General features: G+C 56.1%; 1 protein-coding gene across 1 annotated transcript in view; it reads right to left on the minus strand.

The window, feature by feature from the left end:
* Positions 1 to 23,787, minus strand: part of BAHD1 (bromo adjacent homology domain containing 1) — a 40,769-nt gene extending 16,982 nt beyond the window's left edge. Inside the window, exon 1 of the mRNA XM_057430556.1 lies at positions 23,558 to 23,787. The gene's annotated coding sequence lies outside the window, so the exon portion shown is untranslated. The remainder of the gene's footprint in view (positions 1 to 23,557) is intronic.
* Positions 23,788 to 24,312: the final 525 nt, after the last annotated feature.

The following is a 24,312-nucleotide window of genomic DNA, read 5'->3' on the forward strand; positions in this document are numbered from 1 at the left end:
GGTTTACATCTGTTCCTTGACACCTCCTTTGGAGAAGCTCTCTCACCTCTCCACAGAAGTCACCCTCAGCCTGGAGAACCACAGAATCAACCAGGCTGGAAAGGAGCTTCAAGCTCATCCAGTCCAACCCTTACCCCAGCACTGCCAAGGCCACCCTAACCCATGGCACTGAGTCCTCATCTCCACGGGGTGTGAGCACTTGCAGGGCCGGTGCCTGCAGCCCTGCCCTGGGCAGCCTGTTCCAATGCCTGAGCACCCTCTGGGGCAGGAATTGTTCCCAATCTCCAGTCTCAAACTTGACAGGGACAAATATTCCATGCATTTTTCCATTCTCCACGATTTGCCACGCCAAGCCTTGCATCAAAGAGGGCCTGCTGCAGGTCTGCTGTAGTGATGCCACTGCCAGTTGAGGAGAGGTACTGTGACAGGCATGAAGAAAAACACCTAACATTCATTCCCATGGCAAGCACACATCCAGCAACAGGCACCAAACCATCTTACTGTTTACTCTGTTGAACAAAAGCCATCTTTAGCGTGCTGGACCACCAAGAAGCATCCCCATGCCCACAGAACTGTCTGTTCCATACGGAATGCCTTGCAAGTGGATTGTCGTGGTTTACACCCAGTCAGTAACCCAGAACCATGCAGCCGCTCGCTCACTGCCCCCCCTTCCACTCCCTGCTCCCAGAGGGATGGGGAGGAGAATGGAAAGCATGTAACCCCCACGGGTTGAGATAAGAGCAGTCCAGTAACTAAGGTATAACACAAACCACAGCTGCTACCACCACTAGCAGCAATGATAAGGGAAATAACAAGGGAAGAGAGTACAACCGCTCACCACCCACCGACCGATACCCAGCCTGACCGAGCAGTGATGTAACCCTTCTGGGTAACTGCCCCTGGTTTATAGAGTGGCCATGACATGCTGTGGTATGGAATACCTCTTTGGTCAGTTTGGGTCAGGTGTCCTGTCTCTGCTTCCTCCCAGCTTTCCCTCCTCCCTGGCAGAGCAGGAGACTCACAAAGTCCTTGGTCAGAGTAAACATTACTGAGCAGCAACTAAAACCATCGGTGTTATCAGCGCTGCTCCCAGGCTGAGAGTCAAAACCACAGCACTGCACCAGCTACTAAGAAGGAGAAAAGTGACTGCTACTGCTGAACCCAGGACAGGGATGCTCCTGCTCATCCCCTCCTTGACAAAAAGCACAGAGCAGTGAATACTACTGCTTTACCCACAATCTAGCAACCCCTTTACTTCCCCCAGCACAAAATAGAAGTGAAGCTTTTGAGTGCTGCTCAAACTGAACCCTCTGACAGTCAAGAGTATCGTGCCTCCAGAGTCAAGCAAGATTACTTACAGTCAGCACTGTACTCCTTTCAGCTGGGAAGGGAGAGTGTCAGGCTCTTCATCCTCCTGCCACCTTTGGATGGCTTCACAAAGCAAAGGAAGACAAACCAACTGTGCCCAGAAACCTCCAAGAAACCACGAAGAACTGGAAGAGCCTGAAGCCAGAACTCCCCATTTGCTGCCTGCAGCTGGGGAACTGGATTAACGGTGATGAGACTTAGCTACAGCTCCATCGGAAATGAGACGAGTTCCGAGCAGCTCAGTCCAAGCAGCTGCACCCGGAGCCCACCAAGCACTTCAAAGCTAGTTGGAAGTGCTGCATCCTTCCTCAAACGGGACTCCTTGTGTAAAATCATCTTGACAACTGAACCCAAACTGCACCAGAACAAGGAAAAATCAACCCCCAGCACTGGGCCAATTTGCTGCTCGAATAAAGCCAGTACCCAAAGATCAGAACCAGGAGAGAGCTGATGCCTCATTAGGAGGAAAACAGGCAAGTGTCTTAACAGCTGCATTTGCTGTAATCACGCAGCTGCAGCATCTGTCTCTCCCCCTCTGTCACTCGACTGCAAGTGCAATGAGAAGCAACTAGTCTGGGACTCCCCGTTCAAGCACCTTTTCCTTTCCAAAGCTTCACTACGGAGACGCACTGGTTCCAAGGAGACGATGCCAAAAAGCACAGAAACGTAAAGCTTTTAAAGCTCCTAATCCATCCGGCACGTCAGGAATACACACAGAGTTCGGACAGCACCAATCCTCCCCGGGTCGCCTCCGAGCCCGTTACTTGAACAAGCTGCATCCGTTTCAATTGGCGCAGCTTACGCTACGACAACAGCCCTGTAAGTGGAAGTGTCTGGAGGCCTGGCTCCTTCTCCCTGCTGCTCTCACCGCTCACTCGCTCGCGGGGCTGTGAGGAACGCGGTGCACGAAGGAAGCCCCCCGGGAGCTCTCGGAAATCCGGATAAACCATGGAAGCATCAGGTATCCCGGGCTGGATGACCCACAGGCTGCGCGAGCCCCAGCAGCGGAAGCATCGCTTCGGTCTCAGACACCCAGAGAAGCTGTAATTGCTGCAGGCTGCAATTTGTCTTCCCGGCGTCCAGCCCCGCTTTTCCTCCGGAGGCCCATCGCAAGCTCCATCATCCGCGCGCTCCGGAGAAAACTGCGCGCACGGCTCATCAGACTGCAGGAAAAGCTTGTTTCTCTCTCAGCTCATCAACACAGCCTGAACCCCTGGCCAGCACCTCCTGAAAGCCCGGCGAGACCCGCGCCCGTGGCTTGCAAAGAGGGATCTGGGGCAACTCTCGGCAGTCGGGATGCCTGGAAGCTGATGGGCCAACGCTGTGCTCCCCTCCCTGCTCCAAGAGCGGCAATTCCGCCTGCGTTGCGAAAGGCAGCGCTCCAGCCACATAGCTGGCAGGGTTGCAGAACATGTGCGGCCGTGATGAATTACAGCGCTCAAACGAGTGCAATCAGGAGCCAGGAGCTCCGTACCTGTCTCAAAGCAGTGGTAAGGGAGGAGGAAGCACGCCGGGGTGCAGTCCCTGCTTGCAGGGCTGACCACTTGCTTCAGCACGAGGTAGACCTAGACCTGGTAACAGCCCAGCAGGGACGTTCCCCTGGGAGGGAAGCCGTTATCTGCCTTTGGATCTTGCCTGGTGATAGTGCTCTGCAGGGAGGCCAGAACTCGGTTTCTCCCGCCGGTCTCACACTGCACAGCTCCAACAAGCAGCAAGGTCACAAGGAAGGGGGGGAAAAGGGGAAAAACAAAGGGAAAAAGCAACCCGTGCTGCCCCACGGGAGCACGTGAGAGCCCAACAAACCCGAGCCTTTCCAGCAGCCGGAGCGGGCACAGAGCCCCAGGCAGGAGATGCTTCCCGAAGGCCAGGCTCTGAGCTCCCTCTCTCCAGGCAGCACTGACGAGCAGCCCAGCCACACAACGTGCCAGCCCCGGGGGGAAGCAGCCCTTTTAAAGCCTCGAATGCACAAAGTGGAAGTCCAAAGCCACGCGGAGAGCCCGGGGAGGATCGGGAAGGGTTTCACAATGCCCGCGTCGCCCGGCAGAGCGGAGGCTCCCACCTCTGCCCACAGCCATGGGAGGATTAGGCTCAGCCTAACACTGTCTGGAGAAGAGGCTGGATCAGGAACTGTTCCGTGAAGGACTTGGCCGGGTTGGATTCATGGTCGGACTCGATGATCTGAAAGGTCCTTTCCAAGCTAAAGGATCCTATGGTTCTCTGGTTAACTTCGCTTGCTGAGGAAGGTTTTCCCCTAGGAGCAGAGTACTGAACGCAGCTCCTCTCTAGGTGAGAGAAGCCAGCCTGTCAACACCAGTGCAAAAGAACCACGTCCAAGTCTGGGGGAGAGCAGGATGATGTCTCCTCAAAACCAATGCAAGATGTATCGTCTGGGGACTAATGCATGTTCCCGGTTGGAAAGGCACCAGCTTTCCTTCCCCCATTCCTGATGCTAAGAAACCCTGTCACTGCTTGCACTGAAAGGCTGCCACTTAGGCTGAATGCTCGGTAAGAATAAACGCTGAGGTCACATCTTCCTTCCCACAAGTCAAACGTCAGTCCCCAAACCCAGATGAAGCTTGGCAGGCCCAGGCTCTTCCCTCACCTGCATTAAAGCCCAGGTTTCTGAGCGCAAAGCCCTCCCTGAAGCCCCGTCTGCAGAGCCACAGCCAACACTTGGGAAACCCACTTCCTATGGCCCGTAAGAACCGAGGAGCTGCCGGGAGCCTGCTGCTCGTGACCCCACAAAGCAGTGCTTGTCTTGGGAGGGCTCAGAGCCTGGTTCACAGCCTGCAAACAGCACCGGGATGTTGGTCCAGGGAGGGAGAGCCAAGGCGCACTGCCACAGGCACAGGTTCATGATCGACCGCTGGCAAAGGGGTGCAAAAGCTGGGCTTACCCACAAGCAAGGGCACCCTCGCCTCCCAGAACCCCAAACCCATCCCAAACCCAGGCAAAATTGGAAGCAATCCCAGAACCCCAGCCTGGTTTGTGTCGGAAGGGGCCTTAAAGCTCCTCCAGTTCCAACCCCTGCCCCGGGCAGGGACCCCTTCCACTGGAGCAGCTTGCTCCAAGCCCCTGTGTCCAACCTGGCCTTGAACACTGCCAGGGATGGGGCAGCCACAGCTTCTCTGGGCACCCTGTGCCAGCGCCTCAGCACCCTCCCAGGGAAGAGCTTCTGCCTAAGAGCTCAGCTCAGCCTCCCCTCGGGCAGGTTCAAGCCATTCCCCCTTGCCCTATCTATTAAGAACAGATGTCTCAAGAGTGACAGAGCACAGCAACTCCCAAACAGCATTTCAATTCTGCATTCATCAGGGTGCTTCCTATGGGAGCCTCCCAGCTGCAGCACAGGAACCTGTGGCCACTCCAAACGCTGAGGCCAGCAGCCACCACCTTTGGATGCTCCTCTCGGTACTCCGTGCACCAAGGGGCTCCAGGGACACGCAACGCGCAGCCATGCCATTAAAGGCACGAGCAGACAAGCTGCACACGGAGAGCCAGCCCTCCTCCAAGAGCAATCACTGCTTTGCCAGCACAAACACTGTCATTGTTCCCACAGAGCAAAGCCCACCAGCAGCTCCCCACCGCTCAGAACAACGCGGGGGGGAAGGAAAACCACAGGTAACCGGGCCCAGCCGCGCTGCTGCAATCGGAGCCCACGTACAGCAAAGGAAAGCCCTGGCATTTGCGAGAGGAGGAGATGAGTGGCTGGAGGTGGGGGGGAAAATCAGGTTCAACCTGCCTTGAGGCTGACAACTTTGAGTGAGAGCACTTATGCATGAGCCGCTGCGGCCTCTGCTGTATCCCTCCCCACCGAAGCAGTCATTAAGGCTTCCTGTTAACGAAGACAGGCAGAGGACGGGGATGAGGCAAGAGGAGGACGGGAGGTGCCAGGGCTGGAGCACCCGCACCTCTTCACAAATCCCCCAGCCGCAGAACGGCCGCAGCAACTTCCACTCCACACCAAACAGGAGCTACAGGAAGAATCCGGCGTTGACAAAGAGGTGCCTATTAGAGCTTTAAATAGGCTCAGCAGAAAGCCGCCTCCGTGACAGCTCCGCCAGCACCACCCTGCGAGCTGTCTGCGAGCAGTCTGCAACCCCACGTCAATGGGATCTCAGGGCGGCTTTGACAGTTGTCTTTTCAGAAGGAGCACAAGCTTTGCCAATCAGCTTAATCAAGCTCTAGAAACACAAACCCGGCCGCCAAGCCCCCGCTCCTCTCATTTGCCAGCTATGCAAAACGCAGACTCACTTCCCTGACAGCAGAAGGCTGAGTCTGGTGAAGCATCAATCACGCGTCGCTCCGCTCGCAGCCCTGGCACCGTTCCCGCTTCGGCAGCCCAAATGGAATAACACATTCATTCCAAGGCTTTATTTTGAGGAGCAAGGTGGAAGGGTTTTTTTGGTAGTGACTATTAAAGCTCTTCCAGCTATTATAATCACACACTTCCACAACCGCCTCAGGAACCTCCTCCAAGCTGCTCGGCTTCAACGATTCAGGATGCGCCGGGATTTCATGTATTACACATGCGTCTGCGAACCACGCTGCCTTTGGGAATCTCCAGGCCAGGTGGAGCCCTGACAGCTCCCCTCCATCTCGGAGCTGTCGTTGTTGGATCTGGAATTCCCTGCTCCCCTCTCTGGTTCATCCTCTCCGCAAAGGTCTCCGTTCCCTCCCCACTCTTTTGACTAGAAGCTGTCAGGACAGCGCCTCTGAGGTCCAAACAAGATGTTACTGCTCAACAGGCTCAGAAGTTGCGTTAGGGGATTGAAAAGAGCAATGCAGGGAATTCAGGGAAGGGGAAGGCATTCCTTGGATACAACAGCGAACCAACCGTCCTAAAATCTGACCCCAACTGCAACTCTGACAACGACTTCCCCCCTCCCTTAAATAACCTTCATCCTATTTCCCTCACCTCAGAGCATCCCTCAAAACTAATAACGCAGTGCTCCACCTCAGTGTTCAAACCCTGGGCACTGCAGCTCCAGGTACTGACCCTATCAGTTATCTCCGAGAGGAATGCAGAATAAAAGTCATGGAATGGTTTGGGTTGGGAGGAACCTTAAAGCTCCTCCAGCTCCAACCCCTGCCATAGGCAGGGACCCCTTCCACTGGAGCAGCTTGCTCCAGGCCCCTGTGTCCAACCTGGCCTTGAACACTGCCAGGGATGGATGAGATGAACACTGCCAGGGATGGATGAGATGAACACTGCCAGAAAGAGACTGGACTTTACAATCCAACAGACACTCATGTGTGTAACCTAAACCTGAATCCACAGAAGCCCTGAACCCAGCAGGCACAAAGGGCTATGCTCAGTTAACAAGTTCATGTAGTACCTTTGAGGATTCCTGTGTTCTGACTCAGCCCCAGCTGAAACACGTTGACCAGAACCACCTCTTCAGGCTAAAACTGTAATCTGGATGTATTTCCAGCTCCAGAATAAGCACTTAAGGACAGTATCATCTTTCACTTGGAAATACCTATTGCTCCTCCGTTTGAAAGCAGTATCGCCTTACTTCCACCACAGCTTGGGCTATCCAAAGCAAGCTGTCCATAAAGCACAACACCTTTGTGGGATTTCAAGTTTCCCCCATCAGAGGTTTTGATTCCTCTTTATATTCAAAGTGCAACAGATGTTTCAAGAGAAAACAGACTTCGTACTTCTCCATTCTCACTTTCCCACCATCATTGAAACACCGCATCCTCCAGGCTCCCCAGCTGAGGACACCGCTGAAGGAAGACGACTGCTGCTGAGCAGTTTTCCATCTGAGAGCTTTAATCCCAATCCAGAAACCCAGCCAAAGAAAGCCTTTACAAAGCTCTTGCATTCCCACAGGAATCCCCATAAGCAAACACTCTCCTTCCCTGTATGGCTTACAAACCACAGCACTGCACTGAGCAGTGAGAGGAGCTAAACTGCTGCATTTGAACTTATGGAGACCTCAGAGCAGGTTCCAGTATCTGAAGGGGGCCTATAGGGATGCTGGGGAGGGACTCTTCATTAGGGACTGCAGTGACAGGACAAGGGGTAACGGGTTCAAACTGAAACAGGGGAAGTTTAGATTGGATCTAAGGAGAAATTCTTTCCTGTGAGGGTGCTGAGGCACTGGAATGGGTTGCCCAGGGACGTTGTGAATGCTCCATCCCTGGCAGTGTTCAAGGCCAGGTTGGACAGAGCCTTGGGTGCCATGGCTTAGTGTGAGGTGTCCCTGCCCATGGCAGGGGGTTGGAACTGGATGATTTTCAGGTCCTTCCCAACCCTGACTGTTCTATGGTTCTATGTGGCTGAAGCTCAATGTATTCTCATCAAATTGGGCAGAACTTCTGCGGGTTTAAAAAGCTCTTCCAAGCAGGGAAGAGTAAAGTTACAGTACCTAAAAATCACAGGTTTCAGAGTCACAGACAGCGCCTCAGCACCCTCCCAGGGAAGAGCTTCTGCCTAAGAGCTCATCTCAGTCTCCCCTCGGGCAGGTTCAAGCCATTCCCCTTGGCCTGTCCCTACATCCCTTGTCCCAAGCCCCTCTCCAGGTTTCCTGCAGCCCCTTCAGGCACTGGAGCTGCTCTCAGGTCTCCCCTTCAGGAGCCTTCTCTTGTCCAGGCTGCCCCAGCCCAGCTCTCTCAGCCTGGCTCCAGAGCAGAGCTGCTCCAGCCCTCGCAGCAGCTCCATGGCCTCCTCTGGCCTCGCTCCAACAGCTCCACATCCCTCTTGTGCTGCTGCCCCAGAGCTGGGTCAGGGCTGCAGGGGGGGGTCCCCCCTTCACGCAGCAGAGGGGCAGGATCCCCTCCCTGAGCTCTGGGGGTGCAGCCCAGCACACTGGGGGGTTCTGGGCTCAAGCACTCCCTGAAGCCAGGTCATGGGGAGCTTCCCCAGGTCCTTCTCCTCAGGGCTGCACACAGCACCCATTCCGGTTCCAGTACCTAAACCTCATCAGGTTCCCTCAGGACGCCTGCCCCCGTGAAGATAACTACACAAAGTCCTTTCAGACACACACAATTCTATTTCTCCTTCACAAAATACAGCATCAACCAACACCACACATACAGGTCTACGTCCACTCAGCTTCTAGCAGCACAGCTGTCACAGAATAGTCAGGGTTCTGACCAAGGCAAAGCTGCCAGCCCTCACCAAGCTCACTGCAAAGCCTTTCCTCCTCCTTTTCCATGCGAGAGCACAGCCTTTACAAATGAATACAAGGGAAGTGGAAGAGTTCCTCAACACTTCACAACCCACCTGGTTTAAAGTGTTAGGTCAGCCCCAAAAGCCATGAGCACAACTGGATGATGCTGCAACACCTCGTGTCTCGGAGGAGAACAGGTTTCCTCACGCTGCAGGTGCTGTGAACACGCTCACCTGTACAACCGCGTTCACACAAGGGTTTTTTGCTGTTGCTTTGGTTTTTGAAGAGCAGTTTATGAACGGACTCTCCGCTGTGGGAATTAGCAAGAAGGAATACACCTCTGGCAAGGCAGCGGGGAGAGAGGTGGAAGGCGCTTACAGACTTGGGAATCACAGAATCCCAGCCTGGTTTGGGTTGAAGGGACCTTAAACTCCTCCAGCTCCAGCCCCAACCCCTTCCACTGGAGCAGCTTGCTCCAAGCCCCTGTGTCCAACCTGGCCTTGAGCACTGCCAGGGATGGGGCAGCCACAGCTTCTCTGGGCACCCTGTGCCAGCGCCTCAGCACCCTCCCAGGGAAGAGCTTCTGCCTTGTCTCCAACCCGAACTTCCCCTGTTTCAGTTTGAACCTGTTACCCCTTGTCCTGTCGCTGCAGTCCCTGATGAAGAGTCCCTCCCCAGCATCCCTATAGCCCCCTCTGAGCTCTCCACGCAGCTTCTCTTCTCCAGCCCCAGTGTTCTCAGCCTGTCCCCATACAGGAGCTGCTCCAGCTCCTGCCCATCCTCGTGGCCTTGCTCCAACAGCTCCAGGTCCTCCTGATGCTGAGGACACCAGAACTGCCCCCAGGGCTGCAAGTGGGCTCTCACGAGTCAAGGGGGAGCACGTGGGAAGCCCCACGCGTGCAGGCAGATGGATGAGAGTTCAGGCTGACACCCGAAGTTACTGACGTCTCTGCCAGAGCAGCCTGAACCTCCACCAGCCATGAAGTGCTTACAGTTAATTGCTTGGCAATTACACTTCTCATTACTAAGCACTACTAAGCAATGAGCACTTGAAGGCCTGAAGTGCCCAGCACTGCCTCTTCCCACAGTTACTGGAGGTCCAGGAGCTGGGCTGGAGGAACCCAAGCACTGCACATGGGCCATTCACCACCTCCAACACCACGGCTGCTGCCACACCACTCCTGGCCAGGGCAGAGGGACCCCTGCACAAACTTCCTTTGGATCATTTTAGCCCTGGAAAGCAGAGGGACTCAACGTCTGCATTGCCAGAGGTCCCACGCAGAGCCAGAAGAGCATTTTTGGTGCCCAGCAGCCAGAATGATGTGGTCGGCAGCCAACTCTCTAGCAGGACAGTTGGATGTTGTTATGTACCATAGAGCAGTCAGGGTTGGAAAGGACCTTAAGATCATCCAGTTCCAACGCCCTGCCATGGGCAGGGACACCTCAAACCAAACCATGGCACCCAAGGCTCTGTCCAACCTGGCCCTGAACACTGCCAGGGATGGAGCATTCACAACCTCCCTGGGCAACCCATTCCAGTGCCTCAGCACCCTCACAGGAAAGAATTTCCTCCTTAGATCCAATCTAAACTTCCCCTGTTTCAGTTTGAACCCGTTACCCCTTGTCCTGTCACTGCAGTCCCTAATGAAGAGTCCCTCCCCAGCATCCCTATAGGCCCCCTTCAGACACTGGAAGCTGCTCTGAGGTCCCCACGCAGTTTCTCTTCTCCAAGCTGAACAGCCCCAATTTTCTCAGCCTATCTTCCAACAAGAACTGTTAAGTGGTATTAAACCAACAGAAACCACAAGCCCAACACGAGCAATTCAGCCACTCTCAAAACCGAGAAGCCCCATCACTGGAACGCTGCTTCCACGAGAGCCCATTTAAGTCCCATTAGAAGCTGCCCCAGCTCCTTCATCCTTTCGCATCTCATCAGGGGAACATTTAAACACACACATCTGCTTGTGCCCCAGGCTTGGTCCGTCGTGGCACCACGCAGCACCCTGACGTGGACCGGACAGCACTCGCAGGCCCGCGCTGGGAGCAGTCTGGTTTCTATCCACTCATTGATTTCATTTATCTGCCTACACAGGCGTGACGCTCTCTGGCCGCTCAGAAAGGGAGCAATTAAACACACAGCTCTCCAAGCGAGGCAACCATTGAAACTGCATCAGCCCAAAGCACCGCTTACCTTGTGTGGCGTCTGCCCAGCTGCGGGAGGAAAAGCTGACTTAAAAACCAGGAACCATTGCGAACAAGGAATAAAGTGCTGGGGTTTGCTCCTCAGCTGTTCCTGCTGTTTCCCGGGAGCCAGCCAGGGATATATAGAATCATAGAGCAGTCAGGGTTGGAAAGGACCTTAAGATCATCCAGTTCCAACCCCCCTGCCATGGCCAGGGACACCTCACACTAAACCATGGCACCCAAGGCTCTGTCCAAGCTGGCCTTGAACACTGCCAGGGATGGAGCATTCACAACCTCCCTGGGCAACCCATTCCAGTGCCTCAGCACCCTCACAGGAAAGAATTTCCTCCTTAGATCCAATCTAAACTTCCCCTGTTTCAGTTTGAACCCGTTACCCCTTGTCCTGTCACTGCAGTCCCTAATGAGGAGTCCCTCCAGTATCCCTATAGGCCCCCTTCAGACACTGGAAGCTGCTCTGAGGTCTCCCCGCAGCCTTCTCTTCTCCAGGCTAAATCCCAGACTGGGCTGGGTTGGAAGGGACCTTAACTATCATCTTGTTCCAACCCCCTGCCAAGGGCAGGGACATCTTCCACATACATGGCTTAAAGAAAGCCACCCTAAGGTAGACTCAAATGGGGCCTTTCCTCCAATCCAGTGACCCCATGACAAACCCCAACAACAGACCTAGGAGGCTCCCTGGATGCAGGCCTGACGTTACTCAATAGTTTATTAGCAGGTCATGCAGTATTTTAGTAGCAAGTCACAGGCTCACTTGCTGGTAACACCTGGGGGAGACGGCAAGTCAGAAGGCAAGCTATGGGTCCGCACACCGCCCTCATGGACCAGAGAGACAGCTACAGAACCTAACTCAGAGCCCCCCACCAGGGACAAACACCCAACCTGAACACCAGACAGGCAGGAATCAGCAGAATCATCCAGTGTGGAGCAAGCAGCAAGGTGGCACGGTCCAGAAGGCAGCCGAGGTGCAGCGAGGAGCAGGAGCTGGAGGAGTCAACAGGAGCCCAGAGCTGCGTGTCAGACACATGGAAGGAGTCCAGCCCGGAGCCAGCTCCAGCTGGCCCATGGCCTTCCACGCTGTGCTGAATACAGGATGGAAGAAGACGGTGATAGGGCTTCCTCCAGGGAATGAGAGGAGAAGGAAAGGATTTAAACTGCACTTAGGGAGACTTAGAAGCCTTTTATTACAGCTTTCCCTCCCGCTGGGCGAGAAAAGGCAGGAGAAAGCCTGAAGAAGTTGAGATTAAAAGAAACGGTCAGAAGAACGTCTGCCAGAGAGGTTTTGGCTCAGCTCACCCCCTGCCCCACAGCAGGGGGACGACAACTGTTTCAAGCTTTTCTATACACAGGTAGACATGAATCAATCAAAGATTCAGAGACTGGCTTGGGTTGGAAAGGACCTCACAGCTCACCCAGTTCCAACCCCTGCCATGGGCAGGGACCCCTTCCACTAGAGGAGCTTGCTCCAAGCCCCTGTGTCCAACCTGGCTTTGAACACTGCCAGGGATGGGGCAGCCGCATCTGAGCGTGCTGAGTACCGGATACAAGAGTCCTACAAGTGCTCAGCAAGCTGCTCTTCACCCCTTCCTCTGATGGTCTGAGAACACCAACCTCCTCCAGCTTGGTGCTCCCTCCAACTCTGGCTTCAAAGAGAATGTATTTGTAATGGGGAATAAAGAACAAAATTTTTGAGGACCTCTTAGCACTTGTTGAGTGGAGAAACAAAAAGGTCATTGCTGTTATCCCCAGGATTTGAGATCATCGAGGTGTTCCACACATGGAGCAGATGGACGGGGAATACACCCTCATACATCCAAGTCACCAGCACAAGAGTACCAGGGTAAAGGTGCAAACAGTTCAGAGCTACACATACAGCAGGCTGGGGGACAGGCAGGCAAAGCCAAAGCTAGCCCATGGTCATCTGACCAGCGAGGCCATAGAGGGATGTCTGCAGCTGTAGGAGCTGCCAGATGAACAGGAGCCCAAGTGGCAGTAGGAGATGTCCACAGGTACCCACATGAACCGGAGCCCAAGTGGCAGTAGGAGATGTCCACAGGTACCTCATGAACCGGAGCCCAGGTGGCAGTAGGAGATGTTCACAGGTACCCTGATGAACTGGAGCCCAAGTGGCAGCAGGAGATGCTCACAGGTTCCCAGATGAGCCAGAGCCCAGGTGGCAGTAGGAGATGTCCACAGGTACCCACATGAACCGGAGCCCAAGTGGCAGCAGGAGATGTCCACAGGTACCCAGATGAGCAGAGCCCAAGTGGCAGTAGGAGATGCCCACAGGTATCCACAGGAACCGGAACCCAAGTGGCAGTAGGAGATGTCCACAGGTACCCAGACGAACCGGAGCCCAAGTGGCAGTAGGAGATGCCCACAGGTACCCACATGAACCGGAACCCAAGTGGCAGTAGGAGATGCCCACAGGTACCCACATGAACTGGAGCCCAAGTGGCAGTAGGAGATGTCCACAGGTACCCACATGAACTGGAGCCCAAGTGGCAGTAGGAGATGCCCACAGGTACCTACATGAACTGGAGCCCAAGTGGCAGTAGGAGATGCCCACAGGTACCCACATGAACCGGAACCCAAGTGGCAGTAGGAGATGCCCACAGGTACCCACATGAACCGGAGCCCAAGTGGCAGTAGGAGATGCTCACAGGTACCCAGACGAACCAGAGCCCAAGTGGCAGTAGGAGATGCTCACAGGTACCCAGATGAGCCGGAGCCCAAGTGGCAGCAGGAGATGCTCACAGGTACCCAGACGAACCAGAGCCCACGTGGCAGTAGGAGATGCCTGCAGGTACCCGTTCAGCAGCAGAAGAGCAGGGAGGAGCTGCTGAAGACACCAGGCTGCCTCAGCAAGCTCTGCTTTCCCATGCTGTGCCCGCATGCAGAGGGTAAACAGCTGATAAGGAGCTACGCGCTGCAAAGTCCCCTCCACCAACGGCCACAACCACGAGCCTCAGCCCCAAGGCCAATTCCCAGCACCTGGATACCCGCCTCCCCAGGGCCAGCCTTGCTGCCGGCAGTCCACATCCCAGGAGGCTGGATCCAAAGGGGATCTGACGCTGGACAACAGCTGCAAGGAGCCCTGAGCCGAGGAGTTCCTGCCTCATCTCACCGGTACAAGGCACAAGGATACAACAGACCCATGCAGGATATCCCCGGGTAGCAGAATCTCAGCTCCTCCTTCAGCTGTTTGTCACTGTAAAGCATGTGAAGCCCAAGCGTGCCAGCAGCATTCTTTAAACTAAAAAGACAGCTAATGTCCTGGTTTAGAGCTCCAGAGTGAGAACCTCACAGCCCATTTCAATAACTGAGATAAATGTCCTGTTTAACGGCTGCATTAACAGGCAGGAACACTGCTCCTTGGGAAGGGAGGCAGAGTGACAAGCCTGCCTTCTCCAGAATTTAACCTCTCAATTAAAGATGAAGTCACCTAAATGGGGAGAAGAACACCCCCATTTCTTCTAACCAGAAACCAAGCACAAACTCTGCCCCTCAGACTCCAGCCCCGCTGCTTCCCACCCCGCTCAGAGCTTTGCCGTGCAGAGCTCAGTGATGCTTCCCAGAGCCCTGTGGACACGGCACGAGCTGTGGGATCCGCTCCCTTTAACCTTACAGGCTTCCTTTCCCATCTCTAAAGGGCTGAGCCTGGGAAGTGCTTGGGAACTCTCACCCCTCAGATAAAAGCTGAGCCCTCGGGGCACGGCAGCACCTTCACTGGGCTGAGGGATCAAGCCCATAGCCGAATATTCCGCTGCTTCCTTGCTCCTCAGGCACTGCAATCCCTACTGCTGCCCCCGGAACAGCGCAGGGACACACCAGGGCACTGCAATCCCTACTGCTGCCCCCGGAACAGGGCAGGGACACACCAGGGCACTGCAATCCCTACTGCTGCCCCCGGAACAGGGCAGGGACACACCAGGGCACTGCAATCCCTACTGCTGCCCCCAAATAAAGGAACAGGGCAGGGACACACCAGGGCACTGCAATCCCTACTGCTGCCCCCGGAACAGCGCAGGGACACACCAGGGCACTGCAATCCCTACTGCTGCCCCCGGAACAGCGCAGGGACACACCAGGGCGCAGCAGCAGGAGGCTTGCTTGCCTTTTTAACGTGGTCATGACACTGATCGTCCATTTACCTAAAGGCTTCCAATTTATAGACGTATATTGAGATCCCCCCCAAATAAAGACTTCTAAACAGGGAGCTGGCATTTACAGCTTGCTTTGTTCAGCTGAGGGGCTGGGCAGGTTTTTATACACTGCACGAGTTTGCCAGCCTGCTAGGAAAGAAAGAAAAGGAGGATCAAGGAGGATCACACTACACAAACCCAGGACCTATATGGGAAAGCGTAAAGCTCTAATACAAACCCAGGATCTATATGGGAAAGTGTAAAGCTCTAATACAAACCCAGGATCTATATGGGAAAGTGCAAAGCTCTAATACAAACCCAGGATCTATATGGGAAAGTGTAAAGCTCTAATACAAACCCAGGATCTATATGGGAAAGTGCAAAGCTCTAATACAAACCCAGGATCTATATGGGAAAGTGCAAAGCTCTAATACAAACCCAGGATCTGTACGGGAAAGTGCAAAGCTCCCAAGAGGTGGAATGAGACCTCGGGGGCAGCACCTGGAACCACTTTTCCCCTTCTTCTTGTGCTTTTAAATTGCCCAGGTTTCATTTACACACAACAGACCCTTCCAAGAGGAACTCTACCAGCTCCAAGCACTCCAACCACGGCTCTATACGGGGCTATTACAGTCAAGGAGGGTTTAGTCATGGTAAAGTACCGGGAAGCAGGAAGCTGCTGTGGGGCTGGCATCCCCACCCTCCGTGGTCCATTCCTCACCATCGCCTCTGATGGTTTCCTTGGAAACATATGTAAGCTTAAATTGGACTGACATTCACCGAGTGGACAGATGGAGTTTGGAACAGCCCCGTGCCTCAAATCCAAGGCCGAGTCTTGGGAGGCATCACTTAGCAATGCAAACCCCACCCTCCCCGAGGTCCCCAAACTTTGGGGAAAGGTTAAGGATCGCCTCATTACTTAGCAATGAGCTTTGAGGTGGCATCGCAGGCAAGGTCAGCGATGAGCCATTGTGTTGGAGTGAAAGCATCGGGCCCAGCACGCGACAGCAGTTTTGTCTGGAGGGAAGGACCGCATCTTTGTTAAGAAAACAGAGGAGTTCTTAAGCTCATCAGTGGTTTCAGGCAGGAGGAATGACGGAAATCACACATTCTGAGTGCAGGCAAGTGCCTTCTGCAGGTAGCAATGCCCAGTCTGCCCTGTAATCACGCTCTCCGCATCACAGACTTCAGCACCAGCCTGAAGTTATTCCGAAGGATCGATGCTGACCCACAGCTCCTTCTTCCCAGCACGGAGAGGGGAAGGTTTTAATCACACCTCCAGAGCCCCAGAGGTGTCAGGACTGTGATTTCAGCCAAGCTGGTAATTTATGCTGAAGTGGGAATTATTCCCTGGCTCTTCTTCCGCTGCATGGGAAGAAAGGGAAACGGCAAGAAAGGAAAATGGCTTTGTACGGAAGGCTTTCCCAATCACACTGCTCTAATGGGATTTGAAAGGAGTCGCCTCTTTCCAACCAGGACACAGCAGAAAACCCAAATCACTGCGTCCCTAGAGATCTTTCATGGAATCCAGCACGTAAGAAAGGGAGAGCCGAGATGATGGAGCTCTCAGGAGGGAAAGGGGGGGCAGACAGCGCTTCCGCACTCTGCCTCACCAGGCACTACCCAGGACACGCTGGGGTTTTTATGTCCCACTTCCAGGTAATTAGGGGTGTGCAGGAGTTGGGGTTATAAAGTGACTGTCTACGGCACAAAGCCCCAGAACGCCTGGGTCACTTCCCTGGCTTGTGCAATTTGCTGCAACCCAAGGAATGCCCAGGTTGGGAATCACCTGTCCGAGCTGCCAGTGTTTTCCCTACCTGTCCCATCACCTGCAGCTCGGCCAGGGTTTTCAGGAGGAATCCTTCTCTCTGTACACGATGTACATGATTACAGCTGCCACAGCCTCCTCCTTCGCTGCCCTGCTCACCCTGGGCAGTTCTGCTGCATCTCCTTACTCTGAACCACCTCCAACCTGGCTTCCTTGAACCGACTTTGCCCAAACTAAACAAAGAACCCAAACCAAACCCGCCTCTTGCATCTGGCTTGTAGTTGCTGCGTTTGAAATTAAACCAAGCCCAAACCTCCTGCTGCCCGCTCATTTCCTTCCCAAGCCTCTGCTCTCCTCCTCCTCCGCCTCCCAAATCTCCCCTGTTTATCACGATGTGATCACTGCTGCTCAGCCCTCACCGCCTGCGTTCCCCCGCTGCCTCTCCATCCTTCCTCCCACGGAGGGGGAAGCCTCGATGCCCCTCTCCATCCTTCCGACGGGATTCACAGCGCTAAACCCGCAAGGCCCCCCCCCCCCCCCCCCCCCCGACCTCCATCCACAGCCTCCGGACTTGAAGGAACTTCCCCGGCGCGGAGCCGGCGCTGAGGACGGCGCTGCCCGGCCCGGGCAGCATCCGCCTGGGCTCCGGCAAGGGGCGGCTGCCGCAGCCGCCCGCCCGCCCCGGCGCCTCGTCCCTCCCCGCCTGCCAAAGGCAACTCGACCCCGCTCCCCCCCTTCCTCTCCCCGCTGCCTGTTTAAGCCTTCAGTCCAGGTCCTCTGCGCTCCGAGCCCCACTGAAGACAAGCGGCAGAGGACACCGCGGTGCTGCGGGGAGGCAGGCTAAAGCTCGCTGTTCCAGTGCTTTACACAGGCCACGGCCAGGAACAATAGAGCCATGCACCGTGTACGTAGGAAGCAGCGATGCCCGTGGATCGCGATGCTTCCCCCAGCACTGGGGTTTTAGTTAAAGGACGGTAATTCAGATGCTGGGGAGAAAAAAAAAAAAAAGAAAAAGCCTAAGCTGCCAGCAAAGCGGTTTTATTCAAATCGATGCTAGAAAATGCCTCCTTTTTATTTCTAAGAGCATCGTAAATAAGTTGAAATATTGATAGAGATGCAGTCGCTAAAAGCCAGGAGCTTCTATTTAAATACAAATAACCAAGCCTGCTGAGCTGGGCAAGCTGCGTGGTTTCAAAACATGAGAAAGCCCTTCAGAAACCTGCCTTGAAGAACAATGGGTGCCACAAGCACTCCTGGGATGTGGCTTACAAAGGGAGGGGAGGGGGGGGAGATATAAAAATCATCGTGTTTAGTCACACCTTTGTTTGAGAGAAGGGGGACACGAGGAGCACAGCAGCTGACAGCCCTAAGCTGAAGGAAGCATCATCTTAGTCCTGACCACAACACGTTTAACACCATGCCCGAAACCACTCCGCTCAGGCACCCAGGAGCCCGCCTGCTCCCCAGGCAGCTTCTGGAAGCGCTTTCATCCCTAACACACAGCTGAGCAGCAGGTTACAGCCACAACACGGGAATCCCAAAGCCTCCCCGCACCAGGCTGGTCTCCAGCACTGGTGTGAGACTCAATGGGCCAGTGATGAGCTGAGCTGAGCTGCCACCAGCCTTCTCCATCCTCGTGCGTGGCTGCACGTGTTGCAGTAAACACCCCTCAAACCCCTGGACTGCCCATCTCTAAACGCACTGGGACATTGAAACAGCAAAGGAAGGAGCCTTACAAAAGGCATGATTGAAGGCAGCCCCCCGCAAGAACTCAACGGAGCATCTTCACTGAAGATGCACCTACAGCCCAGGTCAGAAGGGTAAGGAAAGGTGATAAAAGCAGCATTCCCAGCCCTGCCACGTGTGAAAAGCGAGCACGTAAAGCCCTGAGCACGCTGTGCTCTCCGGGAGCTGACACACATTCCTTCCCCAGCTTAATAGGTGTTTATTTGCTAGACTCCACTGCTACCGGCACAGCTCAGGCACCAAGTGGGAGCGCTCCGTGCCACGGGGCTCACGGAGTGTTAAACCGCGCCTTCCCAAGGCTTTTAGCTGGCTGAGGAAAGACTGGTTCGGTGGCACACCACCGAGAGGACGTTTAACAGCTGCGTCAGTAGCGAGCAGGGTCACACCTGGGGGAACTGAGGCAAGAATGAGAAGTGTCCCTCAGCTTAGCTTTGACTCACCTCGAGTTAATGACCACACACCCTGGCCGGAAGACTCCATGAAATTCAATGTATATCAGTGATAAGGAACCTGAGCAGCAGCAGGTCGAGGGTTAGGATTAAACCCCCCCGCAGTCCTGACCCAGCTCTGGGGCAACAGCACCAGAGGGACCTGGAACTGATGGAGCGAGGCCAGAGGAGGCCATGGAAATGCTGCGAGGGCTGGAGCAGCTCTGCTCTGGAGCCAGGCTGAGAGAGCTGGGCTGGGGCAGCCTGGACAAGAGAAGGCTCCTGAAGGGGAGACCTGAGAGCAGCTCCAGTGCCTGAAGGGGCTGCAGGAAACCTGGAGAGGGGCTTGGGACAAGGGATGTAGGGACAGGCCAAGGGGAATGGCTTGAACCTGCCCGAGGGGAGACTGAGATGAGCTCTCAGGCAGAAGCTCTTCCCTGGGAGGGTGCTGAGGCGCTGGCACAGGGTGCCCAGAGAAGCTGTGGCTGCCCCATCCCTGGCAGTGCTCAAGGCCAGGTTGGACACAGGGGCTTGGAGCAAGCTGCTCCAGTGGAAGGGGTCCCTGCCCGTGGCAGGGGCTGGAGCTGGAGGAGCTTTAAGGTCCCTTCCAAGAGTTCATCTTGGGATGTGTGATTAGGGGAATGTGAGAAATACATTTCCTTCTCCAGACAAGTTATCTTCATTTTCAGCTGCCCATGGCCAGCAGCAGCGCCCAGCACTGCCGAACCCACCTGAGGGGCTTCCAGCACAATTTAACTGGAAATATTCTTTGTAAATGATACTACTGGAATATTGACAGCTCAGAGCCTTGTACGACAGGTTCCGGCTGCTCTCTTCACCCAGCTGGCTGCACTTCACATCGCACCAGCTCTCCATGCTCGCTCTATTTCATGTGGGTTTTCACCCCCATTGCCGACACGAAATAACACGTAACAGATGAATTAAATTCCAATGGCACAAATATTGACAGGGGACAGCGAATGGGCAAAATGATGACTTTTAAATCACATTTAGACTTATTCTCCTTAATGACATCCTTTGGTTTGGCTTTTCAATGATAACATCAGTCCCTCCTTTCTCTTTACAGCAAGATAAAGATTTCCACTGTGCTGTCCTTCTATAAGAAGATGTTTTATACTCTCAGGTGAAACATCACTGTGACTCCACTTTAGTCTATGTTTCTATAATAAAGCTTCATGCTAGAATATCAACCCTGGACACTAAGTGGATAAAGGCCTATTGCATTGTCCCACACAATCACATTTCTTTCTGTCTTAAGAAAGAAAAGTAGCAGTATTACATTTAAGTGCATTTTCCCTGTTTGAAGAATACTGGTTGCTGGTGCGGGGGCTGCAAGTGTGAAAGCTTATACTGTAATAATCTTGTAACAGCCAACTCATTCACTCAGAGCAGCAACCTGGCCATGAGTTTTAATCTACCCCGTCCCCATCAGCGTCCAAGGCCAGGCTGGATGGGGCTTGGAGCAACCTGATCTAGTGGAAGGTGTCCCTGACCATGGCAGGGGGTGGAACTGGATAAGCTTCAAGGTCCCCGCCAACCCACTCCATGACCCTGTGATTTTTTGCCACTAAACCCCTGCCTTTGGTCCAAATGAGAAGGAGATGGCTGTGCCAGCCAGCAATGAGCGATTCTGCAGACACCTCTCCTTCCCCCAAGCCTTAGGGCCATGATGCTGAAGCAAAGAGCACAGTTCCCCCAGGGCCTGCCTGCAAAGCCTCCCTCTTTTCTTTCTTCCCCTTTAAATACAGTTTGCATTCACAAGCTCCAACCACTCCCCAGCCTTCCACTCTGAGGCAATACCAGCAGACACAAATCCACAGCCACGAAGCTACCCAGCAGCTCACAGCCAGGCTCTGAGGCGAAGCAGACCAGAGGGCAGGGACCATCAAGTGTCCCTGGTGTCACACACACGCTGTGCTGGCCCCGAGAGCCGATGGCACAGAGCACCAGCTCGTGTCCAAAGCTACTTTTAGTTTTACAACTGCTTTGGAGGGTTTATTTTGGGTGGGTTTTTTCTGTACTTCCCTGCTGTTTCATGTATTGGGAACAATATGATACCTGGGACTTGATTAGTTCGGGTGGCTGGGCATGAAGCAGGGGTTGTTCCTTTTGTTACTTCCATGGGGTGTATCACCAGGGTTAATCGAGTAGTAGATAAGGCAGAAAGGGCTTTTGGATGGACTATTTGCCCATCGGAGCACACCTCTGGATTGTAGCCCCCCCAGATGTAATCATTCATTTCCTCCTAATCCAAACAGTACATGTGCCTTTGCCTATGATGCCTCATTATTTTTCAGCTGTTTACTTCGGATGGATTTGCTCCCAAGGGCTTGTTTTCAGCACTGCAGTACTATGGCAGTAGCATCTGCTGAAAGGGGTATTTCCCCCCAGATCATCACCAAGTGCTATCTAAACCATACCCACAGACTGCACCAGCACACGTGTCCCACCGGCTGTGCAGCCGCACTTCACACCCTCAGAGCTAACAGAATCGGCTCAGATTCTGCCCAGAGAGGGCAAATAACCCCAACTAAATAAGGCTGTTGGGCAGAAAGGGGATGCAGATGCCTGGCAAGAAGGACAGAGCACCACCATCGGACCAACCGGTGGAGCTGGATGGAAAAACCTCAGTGGCTTCGGAAATAACAACACTCCTGCCACAGGAGCGAGGCTGTGACCGGTTTCCCCCCAAAAGCCACACTTCTAAGTGGCATTATATTGTTCTGTGCAACTGTCACCGCCAAACCACAGCACACAGAGCACCCCGAAAGGATGCACCCCTCACAAAGAGGGAGGACTGACTTCCACCCGCAGGTTTGGTGTTTCCTGGTGGATTTGCAGCTGTAAGTGATGCTCCGCTTCACATGGCGGCAACACAGTTCTGCCCGAGCAGAGCAGCTGCAAAGTCTACACCGCTGCTCTGTTTAAAAACGCTGCACTGAATTCATTGGGAAAACAAACAGAAATCAATGCTTCAATCCAAACTGTCCTGTTAAATCACACTAACACGCAGCTTCCTATCGTGAGCAAATATTTAGGCAGTTCCAGCTGAAGCTGGAGAAGGACTCAGGTAGCCAGGACATGACAAACATGAAGGATGGCTCCAGATGAATATGTTAGCAGGGTATTTCTGTTAAAGCCATCAGTAGCGTGCTGGCATTTAAATCACATTAAGATTTCAAACGCATCCGTCTATCACCCAGCTCGTGTCATGCTCCCTCTCACAACTATAAGAGCTGAAACCCTTAAAACAAGCCCCTAGAACACAACCCTGCAACCGCAGCACCAAAGATCACCCCGAGCCCAACAGGCTGGAGCAAAAGCTCCCTAATTGTGGCAAACTGATGGACAGATCAATTAACCAGGCGAGCAAAAAGCCTTTTGCTTCGAGGTGCTGGCAATGGTGACTTCAGATGGAAAGCGAGCACCAGGGGCAGCTGTATTCTTCACAACAAAACCAGAACCTCTTTCAGATAAGCACTCGTGGAAAGAGAAAGAGGAAAGGGAAGGGGGGGGGGGAGGTAAGGAATAAAAGAGGAGGCAAACAGAACCGATCCCAAACGCTGTCATTCAAGTTATGGGGGCTGCTGTTAGGGAAGCGAGGGGGTCCCCGTGCCCGGTGTGAGCATCCCTGTGCCGGTGGCTGCTCTCTGCAGTAGCCCAGGGAGCACTCGCCAGTCTGCTGAGATCTGCCCAGTCACATGTGCTGGCTCCTGCGCCTTGGAGAAGCAGCTGGAAAAGAGGGAGCCAGCGGAGCTGCCTCCATGAGGAGCCACGGCTACACAAAAGGAGAGGAGGAAACGAGCTCTGGGCCACGGGAGCTACCGACAGGAACAGGGGCATGTCCAGAGCCACGGGGAACACTCGGCAAGCGCGGCCCGGGGCGGGCGGAACACCGCGGAGATCCCAACTCCTCCGCCGTGCCCCGCTCGATGCCACCTGCGCGCCCGGCGCATCGCGACACCTCACGGGACATCGCACGACTCGCCCGCTCCGTTAACGGCCGCCCAGGCCAGGGTCGTGTGTCCCGTCCCGTCCCACACGGACACACACACACCCGCAACCCTCCCCGCACCGCCCGCCCCGGGCAAACTTCTCGCTGGGCAGAGCCGGTTCCGCCGTCGGCCGCCGCCCCGGAGCCCCGGCAGGGAGCGAGCGGCGAGAGCGGCCCCGCCAGCCCACGGGAATCGCCTCCGATGCCGCGACAAACCAAACCCTTCCCGTCCCCGCTGCGCGGCCCCCCGGGGCGAGAGCGCACCCCCCCCCCCACCCCCCCACCCCGCAGCGCACAGACCCGAGCCCGCACCGGCCCCCCGCAACTTCCCCGGCCCGGAGGCCCGGCCCCCGCCCCGCCGCCTTTGTCCTGCCGAGCCGCCGGGGCTCGCCCCGCGGGAGGACCCGCGGCGAAGGAGCCGAGGGACGGGGCTCGGGTGGGCCCGGGCCGGGCTCGGCCTCACGCCGCCGGGACCCGGCAAGTTAACGGCCGCCGCGCGCGCCCAACCGCCGCCCGCACCTGAGGGGGCCCGGCCCGGCCCGGCCCCACCTGCCGCCGAGGCCGCTTCCCCGCGGGGCGCCGCCGCCGGGAGCCCTCCCGGGGCTCCGGAGCCTTCACCCGCGGGCGAGGAGAAAAGTTCCCGGCCTCCCCCCCACCCCCGCCGGGGCGGCACCTGCTCCCGGCCGCCGGAGCCACGGCGGGCGCAGGGTCCGAGGCGGTGCCGCGGGCTGCTCAGGGCCGGTGTGCGCGGCCGCGTGGGGACTCACCGGGGCTCGCTGCCGTGCCGCGGGGCTGCCGCAGGCCCCGGCTCGGGAGAGATCCAGCGACGGGAGCGCTGCCGGGGCGCCCGAGTCCCGGGCTCCACGCTGCTGCGTCAGCGCCGCCTCCTCCTCCGCCTCTCCGGCTGCGGGATGGGGATGAGGCGCCGCCGCCGCCGCCCGCCCTCGCCGCAGGGCGTCGCGATCCGGCGCGGCCCGGGCGGGCGGCGCGCAGAGGCCGGGGCGGCGGAGGGGGGGGAGCGGGCGGGCGCCGGGGCCGCGGGGCGCAGCCGGAGGGGACGGGGGGGGGGAGGCGCCGCTCACCGCCGCCACCGCCGCGAACTCCCCGCAAGCCGCTCGCCCCTCCGGCCTCCTTCCTACTTCCTCGTCCGAAGCCAATCGCCGCCCGCCGCTCCGCCGCTCGCTCCGCCGCCACGGCCAATCGAGAGCGCTCCTGCTCGCCGCCACCGGCCAATCACCGCGCCTGGCCCCGCCCCTCATCCCCCCCTCCACCGCCCCGCTGCCCCCCCCCTACCTCCCGGTGCCGCCCCCCCCCCCCCCCCCCGCTCCTGTTCCCCCCCAGTCCCCGGTACCGCGGCCGGGCCGGGGGGGGGCGGCACCGGGGGGGACGGGCACCAGGGGGCACCGCCGAAGCCCCCGACCCGCGCGGGCTCCTCCGCGGGAGGCGCGCCCCGTTCCCGCCCGGCAGCGCCGCCCCGGCCGTTCCCCAGCGGCCCCCGAGCCGCCTCCGCACCCCGGAGCCG

The sequence above is a fragment of the Pezoporus wallicus genome, unplaced genomic scaffold, assembly GCF_028554395.1.
Source record: "Pezoporus wallicus isolate ANWC-B61680 ecotype Strahan unplaced genomic scaffold, APGP_CSIRO_Pwel_v1 contig_8824, whole genome shotgun sequence".
Classification (NCBI taxonomy): domain Eukaryota; kingdom Metazoa; phylum Chordata; class Aves; order Psittaciformes; family Psittacidae; genus Pezoporus; species Pezoporus wallicus.